The 24596-nt window shown below is 33.8% G+C and overlaps 1 pseudogene; it reads right to left on the bottom strand.

Annotated features, from left to right (window-relative positions):
* Positions 1-24003: 24003 nt before the first annotated feature.
* LOC120622370 (uncharacterized) lies at positions 24004-24122 on the bottom strand (annotated as a pseudogene).
* Between the last annotated feature and the right edge of the window lie 474 nt (positions 24123-24596).

The following is a 24596-nucleotide window of genomic DNA, read 5'->3' on the forward strand; positions in this document are numbered from 1 at the left end:
TCTTAAGATAGATTGAAATTCCATACAACGAATAAGGTAAATACTAATCTTATCTACATTTTATAAATGACGAAGCAGTTGCTCAATACATTAAATTTGTTGGGGTTACACAGTTCATAAGTGGCAGAGGCAGAATTCAAACCTTGATCTCTCTGACAGGAGCAATACAGCTCTCAACCACTTTATTATTTTACATACCATGTCAATGCTCTTTACATAGCATAAAGTTGGACTATGAAGTAGCTTCCCCATACATGGTGATGTTTATATAATTGAAAGCATAATGGTATTAAATTAGAAAAAACTGATTAATAAATAAATGTGACATAGATAAAAAATATTTTTTAAAATATAAAACTTTATTTTAAATTTTATTTTATTATTAGTTTCAAGAATACAGTACCTTGGTTAGACATTTATATAGTTTATAAAACGATCCCCCTAATTGCTCTTTCTCTCCTCTGGCTCTTCACCTGGCCATTACATTACTGCTGACTGAATTCCCTATGACATGCTCCCCATCCCCTGTGACCATCTATCAGCTACTAATTTGTACTTTTTAACCCTTCACCCCATTCTCCCTGCCCACTAACCCCTCTCCCGTCTGGGATTGTCCTCTATATTTGTGAGTCTGTTTTTGATTAGTTTGTTATTTTTGTTCCTTAGATGTCACATATAAAACTAAAACACTTTTAAGTTTTAGCGATAGTACTATAAGATATAACTTGAATATACTCATATCTGCTTCTCTTTAATAAAGCAGGTGTAACAGTCTAACAGTTTGGGTATCCTTACTAAAAAATCTCATAAAAAATAATTATAGGAATTTTGCAATGATTTGACTATTTTAAACAGAGAAAGTCACTGCCAATAATTGCTTTCTTAATTGTTTTAAACATAAAGGAATGTAATAGACATCACAATGATTTTAAAGATAGCAAAGTAAATTATTTCAAAAATTAGAGGCAATTATCTCTGTATGGTAGCACACTAATTTCTATTGAGTTCTTTTTTAATCCACTTTTAGTGTTTTTGTTTTAATTCTCTTCTGTTTGTTCAAACTCTGAATAAGTTTTTTTCTCCTCCACTTATAGTGATGAAACTTAATATTTTACTTCATTTTTAGAAAATGTTCCTAACCAATTTAATTACTATACAATTTATATTAAATAATGTTTAAACATCTCAATTTAAAATTCTCTTTACATTATTAATTTTACATTTACAATTATTACATTTATTAATATTATATTTACAAATTAATAAATTTCTTCTCATCATGACTCCTTTCTTATATATACAAAAGATGGGTTTGACCCTTTTATAAAAAAGAGTATTTGATAACATAATTATAGCGCTCAAGTATTCCTCAAGGCAAATCTAGCCCATGGGAGTTCTTGATTTTCAGTTATTCAGCTTTTTTCAAAATATTTTAACCTGTTAAAAATTTCAAGTTTTCACATGTTATATTTATTGTTCTTGCTGTATTTATGCTCATGTCAATCAATGGATAGTATTTAAAAACTTCCCCAGTCCCTCTTTTCTGCACTTGGGTATTCTGAATGTGCTTTGTTATTTAGAGTTATGCAATCCTTTTCTTCCCACAAATTTCTCTTGAATCTTCATGATTGAGGCTGAAAACAAAATATTTTATTAGCCACCCATAGCCTTCTTTCTGCAATATTTTAAAAAGAATTAAAATGAAGTAAAGTCAGCATAGATTGAAGTATGAGTCAACTTCCACTCCGATTCCACAAGGTCCTGCCTCGACTCATACCTGTGGCTTTTTTATGGAGTCAGTCCATCTCATATTTGGTCTTCTCCTTTTCTGCTGCCTCCTATTATTCCCAGCATTATTAACTTTTCCAAAAGACCCTGCCTTCTCATGATATGCCCAAAGTAAGACAGCTTCAGTTCTGTCATTTTTGCCTCCAGTGACAGGATTGAATGCTCTTGATGAAAACAAATTATCCAGTGCATCTGTCATAAATGTCTTAAAGCAAATGGAAGATATAGCAATCATACCCAAACCATATATATTCAGGGCAAGAAAATACATTCCTAGATATCATTTCAGTAAATGCATGAACCTTGTTTCTGTTTTGTAGGAATTAATTTCATAAATGAGATAACTTAAAGAAAGAAATAGGTAGTATAATAAAGGATTTGCCATAGAAGTAGAGCTTTTTCTACGTGTTGGGAAAGATTAATAAGAGAAAGTAGACATTAGCCTTACAGCCATTCCTCGGTTGGTGTCATAATTATAACTGAAGGAAGCTGAGACCTCTAAAATTATTGAAGGCATGTCCTTTGTCATAAAGACATTAGACTATATAAATCTGTTGAAAATAAAGTGTGTGAGGTAAGAATAAAGAAGAGAAGGGTGGGTGATGGTTTCAAGATTGGATAGCTGCATTTTAATTAACTGTGAAGAGATTCATTAGGCATCAACTAAATCTCCAGAAACTCTTCTGGATGGAGAAGGCACCAACTTAAATTGGAATTCTGTGCTTTTCCTTATAACCTCCCCAAACTGGCCTCTTCCTCCACCAACATCTCCTTTTGTCTTTAGCTGGAGATGGTATTTAAGGTGGTGGCTTGGACCACTTTGGGGAGTTACTCAGTTTTCCTGGGTTTTCTTCCAGTTATACAAGAGATATCATTTTATCAAACTTCTGTTTGTTTTTCTCTTGTTAATTTGTCTTTTATTACTGAGGCTAGGAGGTGGGTGGTCTCAGTCAAGAATATAGAAGTGTAAAGAAAAAATTATTTTTCTTCTTCTACAACTTCAAAATATATGATTTTTAGCCTTGAGGTGAATATACTACTTTACTTCCTGTTACCATAATAATTAAATATATGTATATAGAAAATCCATACATGTTTAACGAATATTTTAAAATAACCATTATCTTATGATTTAGAGATAGACATGTCAGAGATGGAGGTTAAGATAAATTTCTTTCTATATATTTTTCCAGGTTTTTTTTTTCTTTTTTCACACGACTGTTGAACACACTTCCTTTTCCCCATCAAATTGTCTAAGCACCTTGAAAAAAAATTAAATAATCACCTAAATGTAAGTTTATAAAAGGGTTTAAAAAAGGCTTTTCAAGATGTGCTACTTCTATCTGTGGATTATTTTGAGCTGAAGGCAGTTGAGACTGTGTGGGTTCAAGGGACACTTTTACCTCTCTCTTAGAAAAACTTAAATTAGGGGACTTACCCATAGCAAGAGTTATTACCAGAGGTAACCTTTAATGACTTATTTGTAGGCCAGGGCAAACTTCTAATTACTTCTGCCCCATTTTCTTTTTGATTCTGGACCTCAAATCCCATGTATATTAAAATTCAGGTAACTGAAGTTTTTATTCCAATCTTATTTCTCTCTTTCAGAATGTATATTGTATATTGTTCATCCTTCAATTCTGCTAAACATTAATTCTGCGGTCTCCAATTTCTTATTTACATTCTTCTTTGGAATTTAAATTTTTTTATATTGAATATTTAACACTATAATTTCCATTGGGTTTGTTTTATTGTTCCCATTTCTCTGCCGATATTCTTCATTGAACTTATTATGATTGTTTTTTTCTTTGTTTTTGAATATATTTATAATAACTCTCTTAAAGTCTGTATTTGCTCATTTCAAAATCTGGGTCATCTCAGTATTTATTTTTACACACATTTTTGTCTACGTCACATTTTCCTGTTTTTTGTTTCATATATCCTATAAATTTTATTTCGTATTGAGTGTGATGAATGGTATGTTAGAGATCCTTTCATCTACTATCCTTCTTTAAACAATGCTGATATACTTTTCTATTGCACAGTTAATATACTAGCTTATCACATTGAATTTATCAAGGCTTGATGTTATACTTTGTTAGGGATGGTCTATTTAACTACACCATAGTCTTTATTTCTGTATCATGGCCCTTCTGATGCTTTAATGCAAAGCATTAGATATTTACTAAGGTACTCTAACTTGGCAGCATTCAAACCTCAATATCTGTCTTTCCTGAGATAGTGACAGTTAAAACTTCTGCTCAGCTCTTTCAGCCTTCCAGCAGGTATATTACACTAGATTTCTCGGAATTTCCCCTTCACATGCAATACTCGTGGGACTGCCAAAAACTGGAGGAAAGTTTATAAGTAGTTTTGTGAACTTTCCATGTGTGTGTCTCCCTCCTTGCTGAGATTCCCCTCCTCAATTTCTAGCTTCTCAGGCAAATTAGAACTCTGTCTTCTGCAGAGTTCTAAAGCCTATAATACTGAAGTTTTCTGCTTGAGTTCTTGATAAGCTGCATCATCTGAACAAGAGAGTTTCCTTGGGGAAAAGGTATACAAGTAAATATCTCACTGACATTCTTTGTTTCAAAGAACAAAGTTCCTCCAAGTTGTATTTGCTTTTGTTCATTCTCTAGTACCTTCAAATAGGGGTGTGTGTGTGTTAACCTTTGTATATTTTGTCCAGAGTTTATAATGTTCTTCATGAGAAGATCAATCTTATACAAGCTACCCTGCAATTATCAGAATTGAAACTTCTCTTTTTTAAATAAAATAAATGAAAATAATTTTTACCAACTATTAGCTAGATTCTCCATTTTTTTTTCTTAATAACAACTTTTGGGATTAGAATTATAGGTTTTGAATGCTTACTGTAAACTTATATTGATGTGCCATATAGTATATTGATAGATTTTCTAAGATTAGTATGTTGCATTTCTATTTGAAAACCTATATAACTCTGCTCATATGTTTATTTTGATATTATTGTTTTTATATTTTGTATTTACATTGAAATAAGGCTTTAGATTGAGAGAAGTGGCACTGATGCCCTTTGCTCCAGAATATCTCTTGAAGGATTTATGTATAATAAACAGGTTCAGAAAATAGAGATGGCAACTCCTTCTGGAGCAGAGGGCAAATCTATTTGCTGTCCAGTTTAATAGTGATAATGAGCTCCTCAGGATGTGAAATTATGCAGGAGGCCCACAGAGAAATGTCTTTCAATAATCAGTGCAAAAGGAATATGAAATTTAAAAATCACCATTTTGCAACTCCTAATAAAATAATATATTTAGGCAGTGATTATCAGTAGATATTAAAACTATCAAGGCAATGGTTGATGAGAAATTTATAATGGGTGGATTAGTCTGACAACACCTAAATTCACTGACTAAAGTCAAAGTCATTAAAAGTGAAATAACCAGACATCATGTATCGCCTGGTATGATGAAATAGGAATAACAAAGCAATAGCTATATTGAAGTCTTGCACAAATAATTTAACCTGAATATTAACAAGTCTCTAGATCTAACTATGCTGAGACAATTATGATAATTTGATTAGAATCTGGGTATTAGATACTAAGGAATTATGATTGATTATGTTAGCTGTGGTCATGGTTTTAAAAGCCCTTAATTTTTAAAAGATATCCTGAAATAATTTATGAATAATAAGACTATTGTGATTTATTTTAAAATAGTTCTTCAAAGAAAGAAAACAAGAAAGGAAGGAAAGAAAGAAGGAAGGGAAGAAGAGAGGGAGAGATAAAGGGGACAGGTAATGGAAAGATACAAAAAACAAAAAACCCATAGATGGAACAAGTTTAGCAAAACATTGATAGTTGTATGATGAATACAGTGTGTTTAACATACTCTTTTCTCTAAGTTTGTTTGTGTTTAAAAATTGACATTGAAGACATTTTCCATAAAGCTATCAAACATCCCTGAAGCAAAAACTTACCTGCTATTATTTATCTTGGAAATGATTTTGGAAGGAAGAATCACCCTGTTAAAACTTGAAATACATCTCAATTAAAAAATTTTGATGTTTCAAATGTACAGAGTCACTGGAGGTGTTTGCATAGAGTGTCACAGTCTTGAGAAAAAAAAGCCCTAAAATTGTTCTGTAGGTTATACACCCAAATTTTATATGGTTTACAGTTTTTTGACTGTAAATTTTATATGGTTTACAGTTTATTGACTGTTAAAGATAAATCTGAAAGACACAGAAGTGGAAAACAGACCAGATTTACTGAGGTTTAACAAAACAACACAATTGTATGGAGATTAAGTCAGGAAAAAGAAAAATGCTGTGGAGTCATTTTATAAGAAGTGAAAACATGTTTAGGGTCTATTAATACTAAGAAAAGTGATACGAATTTCAAGACAGAGTTCTGCTTAGATAATATGTGATTGTTAAATTTCTAGGATCCGTACAAATTTTGTAAACTCTTCTATTTTGCAAATGAAAGAAAAGGTTGACTTATTGTTCACAATAATAATCTATGACAAACTAATAAAAAGATTGAGACAAAGGTGACTTGTAAGTCCAGATGTACTCTCATTAGCAGCAAGATCAGCCAGTCATTTAGAGATCTTACTGAGAAGTGGTAACCCTGAGGGATTCACAGAGAAGGCATTATGTGAGGTTCTGGGGAGTCAGAGAAAAGCCCACAGAAGCTTGGAGAGTTGTGCCGTGTGCTTCATTCCTTTATTATTTCCTACTGAATTCCTCCCGTGAGGAACCACCCTTCTCCTTTCATCTGATTTATGTACCTTGCTTCTTCTCCCATAGAAGGAAGAATTGGACCAAATGCTGTTTTGATTCTGGCCAAAAGATTTTTCAAGCCTTAAGAGATCACTTCAAGTTCTTGCTTCAATTTTCTGGCAGGATTGCTTTTCTATTATTCCGAATATATGGACACGCTCCCCTTTTCAGTAGAGCAGCCTCTGCAGTCTCTGGATGGTCCATCTCCAAGAGTCAATATTTACAGGTAGCTGGTAGGTTAAGGAAGTGTGTTTCTCTTGTGTACTGAATCTTAGCTTCAGAGTGATTCAGTTGATTGAAGTGCCCCATTCATCACGAAAGAGTATACTTTTCTCTGTAAGTTCTTATTTACTGCTTCTTCAGCATATGCTTTGTAGGATTTTAGAGTGTTCCACACTTAAATTATATATCACTTTGGTATTTAAATCAATGAATTTAAATTACTGCATAATGATTACTTTCAATTTGCCTTCACTTAAGGAAGATGATATTATTAAACATGTTTGTTTGATCAGGTCTTGCAAATGAACTTGTACATTTACATTAGGTCTCTATGAGATGAGTTAATTCTCTTGAGCTTTTTAAACTATTGAAAGAGGTTGTCAGTTTTATGGCTAAATCAGCAGTCTTTCCTCCCTCTTTCTCTTTCCTTAACCTTCCTCTCTTTTTACATCTTTACTTATCCCTTTCTCTTTCTCTCCATCCCTATTTTTTATTCCCTCCTTTTCTTCTATTGCATGCTTATCGTGCAGCTGACACTATGCTAAATACTAGAAATAAAATGTTGAATAACTTAGAAGTTGATATGACTTGCATCTCCAACCAGGAACCTGTTAAACTTGCTCTCACTTCCTGTGCCCAAGGAACTTGCAAGATTGATCAGAAAGGTGCTGTGGAAGTTGAGGTGAAAGTAATTTTCAGAAAGGCCAGTATGTTCTAAGTTATAGAGAAGCTAAGATGAATGAGAATTAGGCAGCTAACGTAGAAGTTTTAAAAATTGTTTATATCCCAGTCTATTAATTCTGTCATCTGTCTAGTATCTCCATTTATTTCTATTGGTTGATTCTCCTCATTATTAATTATATTTCCCTGCTTCTTTTAATGCCTGGTCATTTTTGATTGGATGCCAGACATTAGAATTTTATCCTTTTGATTGCTGAGTAATTTTGTATTCCTTTAATTATGAGCTTTGAACTGGGGTGCAATTAACTTACTTGGGAAAGATTAATTCTTTTAAGGCTTGCTTTTAGACTTTGTTGAGTGGTACCAGAGCAATTTTAAGTCTAGGGCTAATTTTGCTCCCTTATAGACATAAAAAAGCCATCCAAGTCTCCCTGCAGTCTATGTATTATGAGATTTTCTACTTTGTGTTGTGGGAACCCTAACTATTCTCAGCCCTTTGTGAGTACTGAAGACTGTGTCACCTTGTCCTTTCTGGTAGTTCTTTTCCAGTCTCTGATTTTATTTTATTTTATTTTTTAATGCACAGATCAGTACTCAGCTGAGCACTCGAGGGGGACCCTCTGAAAATCTCCCGAGCTCTCTGTCCATGCAAGTCTCTCTTTGTAGAGCCTTTTTCTTCCTGGGGCTCTTCCTTCTCCATCCAGCAGTCTCCTCTTTGTACTATGTTCTGCAAGTCCTGGCCAACTTGTCCTCCTGAATTCTCAACTGTATCTCCTCCATCGAGGGAGTCTCCTGGGCTCTGTTTGGGTTCCCCCTTGCTGTGCGGTGTCCTAGAAACTGTCTTCAGGCAGTATGTTGCAATCAATGGGTCATCTGGTTTGGATCTCAGGGATCATTGCCTTGAGCTGAAATTGTTGTGCCATATATATTTTGTCCAACTGTTTTAGTTAAGACAGAGGGTATATCCAATTTCAGTTATTCTATGCTGACCAGAAGCCTATATGTTATTCCAATCCTCACAGCCAGGAGTTAATACTACATCCATTTTTATAAATAAAAAATCTAAAGCTAATCTAAAATCAATAACTTACTCAAAAATCACATATTTGGTACAGAGTCAATAGGTAAACTCTGATCTCTCCTACAGAAATTCATATTTATTTCACCCTTCTATCTGACCACTCATTCTTGATCTTTCAAAATAGGTTTGGTGAAATGGAGAGAAGCTAACTTCCAAGAGTTCAGAAATAATTGGTGGGAACTGAATATGGTAAATGTAGACATTTATTTTTTCAAAAAGTTTGGTAGTATAAGAAGAAAGACGACCTGAAAGAAAGGAGAGGTTTAGACAACTCAGCAGAGAATGTTAAAATTGAGGGAAAGTTGTATATCATACACAGGTGCCCTCAATCTGATTGCTCATTAATAACAGAGAACAGCGGTGCCCTACCTACCCAGAGCTTAAAAGCCTTGGGGTAGAGAGAGTCATATGAAAAGAGTTTCAGGAAATGCCTGCTGGAGGAGGTGAGGCTTAAGCAAGTCTCTGAAATACTCACTGAGGATGCAGAAGAATAAAAGGCACCAGGGAATTCATCGCAGTGGGTGGGGTGGAGACATGGAAATGTCTAAGCTATATTTGTAGGACAATAAGGAGATGATGAATGCAGGTAGAGCAGAGTTTTGTTTACTCTTCTGTTTACTAGATTTTGTTCCAAGAAACACACCCAGAGATAGTCGGTGCCCAAGGATGACAGACTAGCACAGTCCATCGAATTGTCAACCCCCTCTCCTCCTACAAACACCCTCCGCTATTATTCAATATGACTTACCACTCTATCTTTCCAAGGGAACTTCAAAGGTTTGGTTGAGAACCATAAGGAATATAACTATAAGGTGTACAAAATAAATAAATGTCTGTGAACAAATGAGCTCAGTTTTTCTACACCACAGGAATCTGAAGAATATTTCCATTTGGTCTTGTTCGATATCAATCTTGGGAGAAATGTTTCATCTTGTCATTCCTTTGCAGATTTATATCAGGTGCTCCAGACACACAGCTTCACCCTTCTGTGGAAAACAGAGGATCTCTGTTCTATGGGTAGAGAGGATTTAATTCATTTTGCTGTTTTGAACTTTTATCCAATGTCTAGTTTACAATATTTTTTCATTAACATACATGTTAATGAAACATGCATACACATATGCATACACACACACACACACACAAAGACCACTGGATAATCACATTATAATTGACATGTGACAATGTATATTGCTTCAAGAATAGGCTTCCTATGAATTTTATATTGCTAAAATAGAAAAAAGAAAATGAAAAACATTCCATTGAAAGAATCTTCAGTCTATCTAGTTTTTTTAAATTATAAGACTAACTGACTATTTTGGAGGGAGAGTATTTTTAAGAGCTTAGAGTCCTGAAAAATTAGTCCTAGGAAGTCGTTTCTATTGGTTTAGGAAAATCAAAGAATATTTCTGAGCTACAAATGACCCATCTATAAAATAGAAATAAATCACCTGCTTTAGTTACCTTACAGATTACCATGTCTTCCTTTTGTGACCAGGCTGTGCTTGATGCAAAGGGGTCTGCATGGTCAAAACTAAGGGCAAGGAGTGAAGAGAGGGAAAGGGAAGGTCACCTAGGGAGGGGAGGAGGTATACGTCTGATCACAGGCCTTGCAAAGTTTTGTTCTGACTAAGAAACAAAACCAGAAACAGGACAATCACACCTGAGGGAACTGAATGTTGGATTTGGCTGGAGATATAGTATCTGTTTCCTATGAAGGTAGATCTAATTAACTGCAGAAGTTTCGTTTTGTTTTGTTCTGTTTTGTTTTTTTTCTAAGTTTAATATATACATTGAAGCCAAAGACGAATTATTTGGTACAAAGGCCACAAACTTGAATTCAGTTACTCTTCATTCATATAACACCCAGGTTACTTTTATAAAGTTGGGTATTTATGAAATATAGCTTCTAAAGGGCTCCAAATAAATAGAATGCCTGTGATACCCTACACCAACATTCAGCCCTATAATTGTAGTGACAAAAATAGGTCTGTGTGGGGATAAGTACAATCGAGCTTCACTTAACAGCACCTGACCCTCAAAACACAAAGTATTTCAATGTAGCAGGAGGAATGATACCCAATTCTTTGTACCCAAATAATTCCGTTTAATATGACATGCCGGGAATCTTATTAAGACACAGGCTGACTGAGGTTTGGACATAGATATGAGAAATAATTGTGCACATGAAGTAAGAGGTGAACAAGAACAAATTTTTTACTTATGGTCAAGAAATATGATGATGTATAAAAGTGTCCCAAAGACATCTATTAGATGCTGCCTAAGAAATGAACTGAGTGCAATGCATTTTGTTCTTGTGAGAACATAATTATAGCTTTGATTTCTTTAGAAATTCTTCAAAAGAACAAGTGTGTAATAAAAGAAAGACCAATTCTACCAAGAAAGGCAGTTCCAGTTGGCCATTTATTTTGACATATGCCTAATTTCCATTAAGCTTCATTCTAATTCCTGGTTTGCCTTTTAGTATTTAGCTCATACTAATACATACCTGAAGCATGTATTTTAGAAGTTAGTTAAGATGGGGAGGGTGTTAAATCATATAAAATAAAACCGCATTAGTATTTATTATTAGAAAATTTATTTTTGGAAAATTCTACTTAGTATAAATTCTTTGAACATATTGATTCGAAAACCTAAACAGGACAACAATGTGGAAGCTAAAATTGACATATTTTTATGCAAAGCTTTTCTAGTTTTTGATTTTTATTAAATGTTGGAAACAAACAAAAAAACCAACAACATAAAAAAACTAAACTGACACAGAGTAATATTTGAAGAAAAAAAGATAAAATGAATTTTTGTACTGAAATTGTTGGAAACTGCTGCCTGTTCATTTTTTTTTTTCAATGTACAAGAAAAGAAATGGTTGAGTAGTCTTATAAAAAATGTAATTTTTAAACTGACACTGCAAAAAAGATGCTTTTGATAATGTTGAGATTGTGGATGGGTTTCTCTAAAGATTAAAGCGTGGGAAAAAAAGGTCAAGGAAGATTCTCATCGGATTCTCAAAGAATAAAAAATACATAATTAAAAATAAATGAATGTATAAGATGAGGTTAGAATTATCAAACTCTAAGAGAGGTAACTTTCTTTTGTGGTAGCCTGAGCAATTCCTTGTCTGCCATTTTTCCATAGAGTTTTAACAAAAAATGGAGTTACCATGCAAATAGAGCGAGCATTAGAAACAAAGCAGAGCTGATTACCTGATCCAGAAAATACCTTAACATACACCTGGCTCAGTTTTCTTTGTTTGCTAATGAGCTAAAAGCTGGAGAAATGCTTAGTCAGTAGAGAACTGCAGCAGGATATTTTGGTTGCAAATAGAGAAAATTAAAATTCAGGCATTAGTTATCAAAGGAGTTGACATTTAACAGTGTGGCAGGGTCTAGAGAAAAGGTCCGTATTTGCCTGTGGGATAATGTAGCTGCCAGTAAGTTAAGCCCAAATACAAGTCTTGAAATTTGGGTGAAAAAGCTCAAGGCCCCCAAAGGGTAGAACTGATCATAATAAATGAGCTGATATCTATGTTCTAAACAAAGTAAATTGGACAGGGAGAAATAAGTAGAGGTAAGCAAAGATATGCAGGCCCATACTTCATATCTATTGCTTCATAACAAGCCAGACCCAAATTTAGTGGCTTATACCTGCAACAATGATTTATTTTGCCCCCAAATGTGTAATGTAGGTAGACTATGACAGAAAAGGCTCACCTCTGTTCCATATGATGTTTCAGCTTGAAAATTTGAATGGAAATGGATAATTTTTTACTTCAAGATGACCTCTCTCACATTGCTGACATGCTAGTGCTGACTGGGAGCTTGGCAAGGAAAACACAACAGGGACTCAGTCCCATTCCATATGAGCTTTTTCATGAGACTGCTTAGGCTTTCTTAAAGCATGGCAGCTGGATATTAAGAGTGAGTGTTTCAGAGGGAAACTGGTAGTCTCAAGTCACCAGTCCCAAACCTGGCATGTAGTCACTTCTACCATATTGTCCAAAGCAGTTACAGAGCCTGCCCAGAATTAAGGGTAAGGGACATTAATCCAACTTCTCAATGAGAAGAATTGGCCCTCCTTGATCTGCTACAACCCAAGAACCACTGGAATATATGAGAGCAACAGAAGCAATACCTTTATAAATTTATGATGGTCTGAATACTAGAAAGTATTTCTTCTTTATTATTTAGAGGTTCAGAGGCAGAAGTGCAGGTATATGTGTAGGAAGCAGAACCTCTGCAGAATATATATGGAATATTGTCCATGTCTAGAGTCTGGAAAAGCTTGGGGGCCACAATTAGAGTGCTAAGAAGTTTCTGGGTGGAGTTCTAATCACTTCATATTTAATTCATTCTACCACTGAGGATTCACCTTGGTCAAAGTTCTGATTGATTTAGTTAGTCCATGCAGCTCTTTTCTGTACTTATGGACTTTAGAAATACATATTCTTATAAACAATCTTCTGAAGTATAATATGTAACACCAAAGAGAATAATAATAATACTGCGCAAGACACACAAATCCTTTGTGATGTTAACAAGAGAAAAAGAATAGAGTAAGTACTAAGTAGAAAAAAATAAAACCTTAATACCTAGAATCTTTATAGTTAAGTCACAGTTACTAAATATCTATTATGAACCAGCTAGGTATGAGCTGGGTATATAAAAATGGAAAATCTTGGGTTCTGAATGAAAAGAATTTTTCTATATACTTCAGAGATGATATAAACATTTAATGTAATGAATACTATACAAATGCAATAAGAGTAGTGTGTGTAATGTACAAATGTGTGATTGAAAACTCGGGGTTGGGGTTCAAGGCAAGCATATATACAAAAAAAAAGTGGTGGAGAAAAATTTGATACAATAATATTAAAATTGCAATAGACCTGTGAATAGTTCAGTAGAGGGAAACATACACAAGAATTTTTTGAAAAAAAAAAGTGTAGTTACAGGAAAGTTGACCTAAGCAGTATTTCAATTAGCAAATGAAGGTTTCTTAAAACTGATTAATAATATGACCAAAACCATTGTCCATGTCTGTTTGAATATTCTCACTTAGAGATGAAAATAAAATATGCTTTCAAGTCCTTGTTTTATTTTGAGAGAGAAGAGACAAAGAAATCCAAACTGGTAAGAAACCGATAGCAATAAAGAATTCAATGAGATATATAACAGTTGCTGACAAGTTTAAGCCATTAAAGAGACATGGTGTGCAATGGGAGTTCAATTTTATTCCAGCTGACAGATAAATCCTGTTTTAAATATAGCTTTCTGTGATCTAAAAAAAAAAAACGATCAGAAGAAAATTCTGAGTATGCAAACAACTATAATAAATCATCTGCGTATAGAAAAACACTATATCAGATAATGCCACTTTAAATATCTCATGAAGAATTGAAATAAGATTGACAGCAAGGATCTCAACTAAAACATAAAGCAGAAGGGTACAGAAAAGGCAGACTAGTCTACGTCTGGTTCCCATTGCTATGGAGTGACAGGGACACATCTTGGTTTGATAGCCAGGACACAAGGCTCAGCGTTCTCATCTCACTCTTTACCCTCATTAGTTACGTGAGCAATTATGTATGCAACTGCCTCTACTTTTTTCCAAATGACACATACAAGTTTATGAATGACAAATGTTTCTGTCTCTAGTGTCATATTACTAACAAGCTATTGCTTCATATACAATTTTTAAAGAATTATATATCTTTAGGAAAAAAATCTATTTCTGGTATTTCTGGAAACACCCTGTAAATAATGTGTGTATTTGTTATACATTGCAATTTACTTTTTAATTTTTTTGTGCATAGAATTTTATAATTTTTTGCCATTGATTTTTTAATTCTATGATTTTTTAACATATACACAGATTCACACAATCATTACTGTTATCAGGACAATTCCTTTACCCAAACACACTCCTTATGCTCTCCATATATAGTTACATGTTCATCCCACCTTAAACCTGAGAACCAATCTGTTCTTCATCATTAAAGTTTTGTTCTCCAGATGTCATATATAAATAGAATTATACAGCATGTAACCTTTGAGGTGGTAACCTTTTGAGACTGCCTTCTTTCACATTATATAATTAATGCTTATGAGATTTAGCCAAGTTTTTCCATGTATCAATACTTCATTCTTATTTTATTAATAAATGGTGTGCCATAGTACGGTTGTACCATATCTTATTCCCACTTACCCACTGAAAGATATTTGAATTGTTTCTAGTTTTTGGCAATTATTAATACAGATGCTTTAAATGTGCTTGTGCAAGTTTTCTTTATGAACATAAGTTTTTATTTCTCAAGGATAAATACCTAGAAATAGGGTTACTGGGTCATATGGTAACTGTAGGTTTAGCTTTATAAGAAACTGCCAAATTATTTTCCAGAGTAGCTAGAATTTAAAGCCATTATCTCCGCATCTAAAACTTTATCATAAAAGGTTGTGTGTATGTGTAACTGTAAAGCATATTTTACATATCTCGGGTGGAGAAAAATAATCTATTATATTTACCCAGGTGTTTATTATATCTGTTGCTCATCCTATACTTTTCATGTTTCGTGGTTTCTTCTATCGTTTCTCCTCCTTCTGAAGAATTTTTCACCATTATTTCCTCAAATAACATGAGTGATATTTACAGTGTCACTCTTTTTCTTCTCCTTCTGTAATTCTGATCATGCAAATATTATATATTTTATTATTATCTCAAATTTTCCCGAGGCTCATCCAGCAAGTGTTTTATTTTGGTTATCTTGTTTTAGTGGGCAATTGTCCTGGTTAGATACAGGCCACAAGTCTCAACCTGCCTTCTGTATGCTGTGGTTCCAATTTTCCAATACTGATTAAGCATACAAAGCTTTTGCAGTGGTCTTATTATCTCCCACTCAGTGGTCAGCCTGAGAACGAGGTGTAAGTTCCATTGGTTCAGTTCTCATTCATTAATCTAATCTATCTATCAGCTCTGTTCTCAGTTTTTGGGGGATGATAATTATGATCAAATTCATAGATGTGCAGCCAGGGAAGTAAAACCAGAGTTCATAAGCAACTTTATGAGGTGGCTCTCTCAAGTCTCCCCCTTTGCTTTGTAGCATCCCTGGTTCTTTCTGGTTCTCTAGTAGTCTCCTTTCCAGTCCTCCACCCAGAAGCCATTCATTTCCATTATAGCCATTTTGCGTCTGAGGCTAAGCAGTAATGAGGAGGGTAGAGAATATGAGCGAGAAAAAGGGTAGAGAGAGAAAAAGAGAAGAGAGGAGTAGAGAGAGATGCAGAAAGAGAGAAAAATTGAAGGCGTTGGCCCAGCCCTCTTGAAAGGGCAATTCTTCTCATACTGGAAGGAAGGTTACTTCCCTCAGAATTTGGCTTTTATGATTTTCCCCTATGGCTGTTACGTTGTCACCATGAGATTGCTTAATAGAATGAATCCTGGGTTATTTCGAGCTTTTAGAATTCTTAAATAAAGCTGTTATAAACATGTATGTGTATGTTTCGATATAAACAAATATTTTTATTTCTCTAGGTACAATACCCAAAAATAAGAATGTTGAGTCAAATGGTAAATATATGTTTAACTTTATATGAATTGCCAAACAATTTTCCAAAGTGACTTATTGCATATTCCCACCAACAATACATGAGAATCCAATTACTCTGCATCACAGTCTGTACTTGGTATTGTCTATAAGTTTATTTTAGCTATCCTAATATTTGGGTAGTGGTATGTATGTCATTGTGGTTTTTTCCCTAACAGGTAATGAATGATGTTGGATATCTTTTTATATGATTATTTGCCATCCTTATATCTCCTTTGGTAAAGTGTCTGTCCAAGTCCTTTGTTAATTTGTATAATTGAGTTGTTAGTTGTAATATTGTTGGATGTTAAGAGTTCTTTACATAGTTTGAATTCAATCTTTTGTTGATGTGTAGTTTGCAAATATTTTCTTACAATCTTTAGCTTGTCTTTTCATTCTCTTGATAGTGTCTTTGACAGAGCAAAATTTTCAATTTTGATGAAGTCCTCTATATCATTTTTATCATCAAATATGGTTTTGGTGCCATTTCTAAGAACTCTTGTTTTAAATCCAGGTCATGAGAGTTTCTTCTGAAAGTTTCATAATTTTTAGTTTTATGTTTTGTATTAGTTGCTATTTTAAGTTGATCTTTGTATGAGGTGTGAAACTTAGGTCAAAGTTTATAGTTTTGGCCTAAGGATGATCAGTTGTTCCAATACCATTTGTTGCAAAAACTATCTTTCTCCATTTAACAGTTTTTTCACCTTTGTTAAATATCAAATGCTATATTTGTTTGAGTCTATTCCTGCTTTACTTATTCTGTTCCAGCGATTGATGTCTTTGTCTCTTTGCCAGTACCATCCTCTTGATTACAGCAGCTTTATAGTAAGTCCTAAAATCAAATAGTATTATTCCTCCAAACTTATTCTTTTTTCAAGTTGTTACAGCTATTCCAGTTCCTATATTCTTGCATATAAATTTTAGGATCAGCTAAGATAAGCCATTTTAAAGAAAAAATAACTTATGCCTTTCATCTTAACCAACACAGGGGTGAAATCATAGTTTCAATTGCTTATTTAACAAGAAAGATGAATATTTTATTTTTCAAATAGTGTACATTTGATGTTTACAGAAACCAATTTATAGAACATTGCTAGAAAAAGTTAAAGATTAAAATATATACATATTTTATATAATGCATATTAGGCCTATCTACCAATTGCTTGTTATTTATTTATTTGAAATAGATTTATTTTCCATAGACTACTGAGTTCATGTACAAAGATATAAAAACCTTAGTGAAAGTAAATTTAATAGTTAAAAATTAAAAGTCTGCAATTAAGCTGGTAAAAGTTTAGCACATTTTATGAACACCATTTCCAATGACAAGATTTGAGTTTTGGTAGCCCCCCAGATGATTGATATTATGTGTTTTGAAATACTTGATCTTCCATTGTGTCAGGCACTTTCTGTGACCCAACTACTGTAATACCTTACTTTCTGTTAGATCTCACCTACCTCCATAGAGCCAAAAATGCCAGATTGTTTCTCTCATAGCCTTTTTTAAATTAAATTTATTGGGATGATATTGGTTAATAAAATGATATAGGTTTCAAGTGTATGATTTAATAATATATCATCTGTATATTGCATTGTGTGTTCATCACCCAAAGTCAAAGCTTCCATCACCATATATTTGGCCCCCTTTACCCTTATCTATTTCCTCCTACCCCCTTTCCCTTTGGTAACCACTAAACTTTTGTCTGTGTCTATGTTGTGACTTTTTGTTGTTTATTTGTCTTGTTCATTTGTTGCTTTCAGTTTTATATCCCATATATTTGTAAAATCATATGGTTCTCAACTTTTTCTGTCTGACTTGTCTTGCTTAGCATGGTAATCTCAAGATCCATCTATGTTGTCACAAATGGCAGTATTTCATCTTTTCTTATGGTTGATTAATATTCCATTGTATATATGTACCACATCTTCTTTGTGCAATCATCTAGCGAAGGGCACTTCAGTTTTTTCCATGTCTTGGCCACTGTGAATAATGTTGCAATGAACATCAGTGTGTATATATCTTTATAGATAAATGTTTTCAAATTTTTATTCATAAAGGTATATGCACGCCAATGTTCATAGCCTTTTTTACAATGATCCCATTCTGGAAAATGAGATTAGAGGGAAAGCCTAATGGCAATATTTTGGAAAAAAATTTCTCAAAAAAACCACACAGAAAAATGATTGTTTTCACCTTGGCTGGATGTAGCCATGTCTCATGTCTCATGGAGCAACTGTCCTTTCACAATGAGGGAGCAATCATGGCCATGTTTAGGGCTGCTGGTATAACAGTGAAAACATCTGTGTCATTGATTACATTTCTCAGTTGCTGAACCCAATTCTGGAACTGCCATTGCTTCCATAATTATTATAAATTTTTATAAAATTATAAAATTATTTTTATAAAATTTATAAAATTATTATAAATTTATAAGTTATTATAAATTTTCTTATTCCCTAAGCTATTTTTGTTTAGCCATCTTGTTATTTGCTATCAAAGGCCTCCTAATAGATATATCTCACTAAGTGTGTAACCAAGTTGAAAATAATCTCATTAAATTCTCTTAATTTCTCTTCTGGAGAAATTCTGATTCCTTAGAAGATTAAGGTATCTATCCAGGACCTTTTTAAAGGCCATGGAGTGAAAACAATACTGTTCATGCACTCTGCCTTCTTTGATCAGAAAACGATTCTACTTTCTTCATATGGAATTTTAAAGTTGTGATTGTGCTTATAATTAAAGTGGGATGATATGGTATAAAAGGGCTACATTTGGAGTCTTCAGAACTCAGTCCTGCTCCTAATTTGCAGTTATCTCCTCCATTGATCAGGGTGACTCATTAAGCACTCTGTGCTTCAGCCTTCCTTGACTGAAAAATGATACATCTATGAAAATACTGTAAACGTTATGAGAAATTAACCAACCCACCACCGCACTGTCACCTGCCAACACACAAACACACTAGATCCTAAGTAGCAGGAGCTCTGATAAGGTCCAAGAGGAACTGTCACTTGTATTATATCTGAAAGACATTATAAATATCTACTGCCACATGGAATGCTGTTTGGGATTCCTCTTTCAAGTCCTATTTCTGGAAATCACAAAGTCTTCATAGCCTTTTAGCTTGCTTTTTCCTATGTCATTGGTGGAGTGTGATGAGCCTGGATTTGTCTCTCATTTAAGATGACTGCTCCCACCCACACAAGGACAGATAGATGGCTTAGGAAAATTCTGTTATTGGACTTGCATCAAAAGGTTATGATTTCTGTAATTCTTCTTGCTATTAGAATAGAAAACAAATTAAGTCTAAGATTACTGTGTAGGGATGGAGCAAAGAGGCTGGGGGTCCACTAAGCCAACTCCACTTGTGCCTTAAACCAGAGGAGAAAATAAAAGCTGTGTTTGCTTTAAACCAGATCACAGCTCCTTAATGTAACTTCTTTTCTTTATATTCTGTTGCTGATTCCCTCAAAACTTCCATAAATTCTCAATGTCCTCAAGTAATCAAACCATGTCATCTGAATATCTGGCCCATCCTGTGCACTGTGTCAGTGATTTGCACAAGGTGATGGAAAGAACAACTGATGACTAATCTGAAGAGATCTGCATTTTCTCATTGAATAGATCTCAATCTTTGCAATAAACTGAGGAACTTTTGCCTAATCTTTAGAAATACATTTCCCTTAAATACATGGTGAGAAATGTATAAGAGCTCCGGCAAAGATGACAAGAAAAAATACCATAAGATATCTTGGAAAATTGGTTGCAACAGTGGTAGTAGATGGAGTGGCAGAGTAGGAAGAGTAATTAGAAGAACATGCTGTTGAAGGAGACCAAATGAGTGGCAGTGTTATAAAACATGTACCCAGTGGTCTCACCTCTGGCTAAGTTTCTAATCCAGACTTGCATGAGTATCAAAGCTGCTAGTTTTTCTATCATAATCAGATCATATTTGAGATAACCAATTTTTTAAAAGAATTTAACTCATGCTTTATTTAGCAAGTGTGAATTTTTGTGTTCAAGGTGCTCTAATAGCATGAGGGTTACAAAGATTAAGGTCATTGTCTTGGTCTTCAATAGGCTTAAAATCTAGACAAAAGGATCAATAATGAAATATTCTATCTGAGACAAAGGCAAATATTGGTGATAAAGTCCAACAATTAATAGCTATTAAATGAATATTTGTTTAAAAATGAGTAGATGAATAAATGCAAGTATGTGTGTGGCAATTCGAATGATGTTTATGCGATCAGAGGAAAGTTTAAGAAGTGTTTTTTAGGGAAAGTAGGTCCAGAAAAGTGGTAAGAGTTGACATGGAGAGCACAGAGGGGAATAATGTTTTAGGTGCAGTGTGTTGTGACCATGGACTCAGAGGGTTACATTGTAGAACTGTGTTTATGTTTGGCACAAAGCCTGCCTCAGGGATGCCTTGGCATTTTGTAAATGTGTAGAGGGAGTATTCTTGTGACTTCCTGCCTTTATCACGAGATGAGAAGGATTTCAATGAGTTTGCAATGGAAACTTTCCTAGTTACTCACATGTTGGGAATTTCCCTAGTTAGTTTTGAGAAAGCTATTTGTTCATTCATGAAGCCATGAATTCCTGCAGTCAAACACATTTATTGAGTGAATATTTATGTGAAACTCTGTGTTACTAAGTCTGCAAGGCTTTGCAGCTCAACATGTTTCCTAGGAACAAGAGCATCTGCATCACCTAGGAGCTTGTCAGAAATGGAGAGGATCAGAGCTTACTGAATCAGAATCTGTGTTTTAACAAGATTCCCAAGTTCATATGAATATATCTGAGGGATACAAAGGAAGCTTGCTTATAGCTTTCTGGAACTTCCCAGTCCAATAGGGGAGATTAAAAAAAAAAAGTACAAATAATTATACTATAATATACTGTCCACATGGCACATGTCAATATATGTGACATAGGCCTGGCACAGACTATAAACTCAGACTGACCCTAATTTGAGAAAAAAATCTCAGATGCTTATTTTCTGTGTGAATTTGGGTAAGTTATTTTTTCCTTTCTCTGACTCAGGATCTTTACCTCTGGAGTATTTATGACAAGCACTTTACCAGGCTTTTTAAGAATTAGGAATGGCCCACTTAAGTGCTTAGCACAGTACCTGGGATGGAATAAGCACTGATTAAATAATGGTGATTATTCTGGAAATTTAAAAGTTCACTGTTTGCAGGTAGATATGCTGTTGTAGATAAATTTCATGGAAAGGTGACTTTTTTTTATCTCATAGATAGAATTTTAATATAGGGTATTAAGAGTGCACAAGAAAGATATTCAAGCCTCTAGTTATAACTTTCAACTATGGAAAGCTATATACCTTAAACATATAGATACTACTGAGACTCAAGAACTTTATATGTTTAATAGATCATCCATCATGCAATTTAGACCTAATCATCCATGTAGAACAATTGTCTATCTGCAAATTCAATAATATAGCATAAACTATATAGGTTGTTCAAATGTATTACTAATTTTATTGTTTCAAAATACTTTTAAAATAAAATCATTTTCAAAATAAACTGCCTCTTATAGCTTATTTAGCTTAGAATTAAAATTAAATGACTTGGCCTTTTTGCTGTTAGAAAATCATGAAATTCAGTCATGGGTGTTCACAGTGAACAGGCAAGTAGAAATTATGCACCTTAGAATTTGTCGCAATTTGTCAATTTAAGGATTTTTCTTGGTAAAATATATACTTCTATATCTTATGTGTTGTTTGATCGAAGAAATTTTGAGTAAAATCATTTCATCTAACCTACCTTAATTATCAAAGCCAGCATGGGTGATAATAACCTGCCTTCTCAGTATGCACTGGTAGCCAGTGGCAGCTCTCCAGCACCATGGGCAAGAAAAGGAAAGTGTCTAAAATCAGATGATGATACAGTGACTGATTCTAGGCACTATTATGTCATTACAATTTTCCTAAATTTTTAGTTAAAAGTGCTATGGTTAATACTCATTGTAGAACTGCCCAAATTATTAAAAATGTCAAAACAAAACAGTAAGCGTGCTACCCGGGGAGAAATGTGAGCATCGTTATTTATGGTTCTAACGTTTCTCTCCGCTTCCAAAGCCCTGCCCAACTGAAATGGAAGTGTCATCAGGGGGCAATAGGAAGTTGCAAGGAGACCAGAGAGGTGTGAAAAACAGGATTTAGAGCTTCCCCACCCAATAATCCTGAGCCTCCAGCACTTGTGCATTTACTTCTGGCTCAGGTTATGCTTTTAATCAATATACTGGTTTCCTTTTTCTTTTCTTTTTCTCCTTTGGGAGCCTGTATGAAAGGATATTAAGGACTTCCATCTGCCTTCCACCTGGTCACTCAAAAGAGTGGCATTTTTGCTACAGGCAGGAGATGGCTGAGCAGTTCGAGCTGCTAAAATCTTTTAGGTTTTGGAATATGACAAAGGCCATAAAGGTTAAAGCAGGGGTTATCACATTATGTTCTGTGGGCTACTGGTTTTTTTTTTTTTGTACTTTAGATTATATAAATATATATTAAATAATAAATATATATATAATTTATAAGAGGTCTATAAACAATTTGGTCATCTTTAAGGAAAAAATGAAATAATTTGTCCACAATTTTTCACAAATTTTATTATGTGTAATATTTAGGTCACCAAAATACCATTATAAGCTTAAAAATGGCACCTGTTTCTATCAAGAACTACTTAGAGCAGTTTCTTTGACATAACTTTCAGTTTACAAGTTGCTCCTTGTCTCAACCAAAGCATTTTCCCATCTTTTGGATGCTAGTGTTTTCTTTTGCTAAATAGGCACTTTCATTGTTTTTGTTACTTTACATTAAAAAATATAATGAGGTCCGATAGCTCAAAATTAATATGTTAAAGCACAAAAGTAGCAATAAATGAAATGAAAGCTCACAAATTCTATTACACCAAAAGAGAATATGAATCTACATGTGCTCAAAAAAGTGAATCTCCACGTGGATAACTTTATACAGATATCCAAAACAAAAAGTGAGTGAGAAATAAACAACAGATATCTGGAAATTAGATTATTTTTAATAAAGGCAACCATTGTGCCATAGTCCCCACTGTCTTTAAAAATTTGTCCAAAATGTCTTAAAGTCATTGATTAGTTTCCTGATATTTTCAAATAAAGTATAGTAACTTCTTTATTTTGTCGACAGATTTTCCTGAACAAGTACAGAGTAATGCTGCCCAGGATGATTTAGATATATATCATCACTAATGGTAGAAAAAATAAATCTATGAAGGCATCATTTGACAAAAAAAACTTGATCGATGCAAGTGACTCAATTGCTGAGAAAGGTTTTCTTTTCCAGAAAATGATATTTTCGTTCATCTACAAATCACACCTGAGTGTTGAGACAAAATGTGTGAAATTCTTTCTAGAGCTGAAAGCAATAGATAAATGGATTAGGAATCTATTTACCTTTATCTCCCAAGCTGAACCATTTTAACATCCAATTTTTAAGTATAATAGTTTTGTCAAATTAGCTTATGATGAGGCCTATGAAAAAAGTTTTATTTAAGTTATTTTTATGATTTTATGATTGATCCTAATATAGAGAAATATCTAACACAGCCATTAAATAGTTTCTCCCAATCCAGATCACATAAACCACGATAGTATAATTTAATAAAAATAAAGAATAATCAAAGAAACTGACAGGATCATGATGAAGTTACTCATCACAAAATAAGATAAAGGGCATTTATTTATTTGTTTGTTTGTCTATTTATTTATTTATTTATTTTTAGGTGAGGCAACCCTTGGTTGACCTCACAGATTGCAAGGACCTTGTCAGCTTACAATCTCTTATTTTTTTTTATTTTTTTACACCTACAGCACCTGGTCTTCCTAGGTGATCTCCCATCCAAGTACTAACCAGGCCTGACACTGCTTAGCTTCTGAGATTAGATGGGATCGGGCTTGTTCAGGGTAGCATGGCCATAGATGATAAAGGGAATTTATAGAAACACTCAAAATTGTATCATCTAAGGAATCTCTTCCACCCACAGAAATCTGACTTTTCTGAATTCCTATGACATTTCTCTTTGGTATCAATTATCTTCTTATTTTTTATGCTTGGCTTAACTTTTCTTCTTCATTTGATTTATATTTGTATCATATGCAACTCTTAATATTTACAGTAAGGTAAACTACTAATACAAACTACAACCCGTGGGCCCAATCTGGCCCCACTACCTATATGTCAAAATAATGTTTTACCACACCAAACCGTTCATGTATTGTCTATGCCTGTTTCAGGCGAACAACAGCAGAGTTGATTAGTTGTGACAGAAACCACATAGCCCAGAAAACCAAAAATATTGATGTTTATCATGGCCTTTTACAGACCCTTGTACCAATTAAGGTATAAGTGGTTCAAGGCCAGAGGTTTAGTATGTTTTTTATTTTCAAATACTTGA

This window comes from Pteropus medius, unplaced genomic scaffold (genome assembly GCF_902729225.1).
Source record: "Pteropus medius unplaced genomic scaffold, Ma_sr-lr_union100, whole genome shotgun sequence".
Taxonomy (NCBI): Eukaryota; Metazoa; Chordata; class Mammalia; order Chiroptera; family Pteropodidae; genus Pteropus; species Pteropus medius.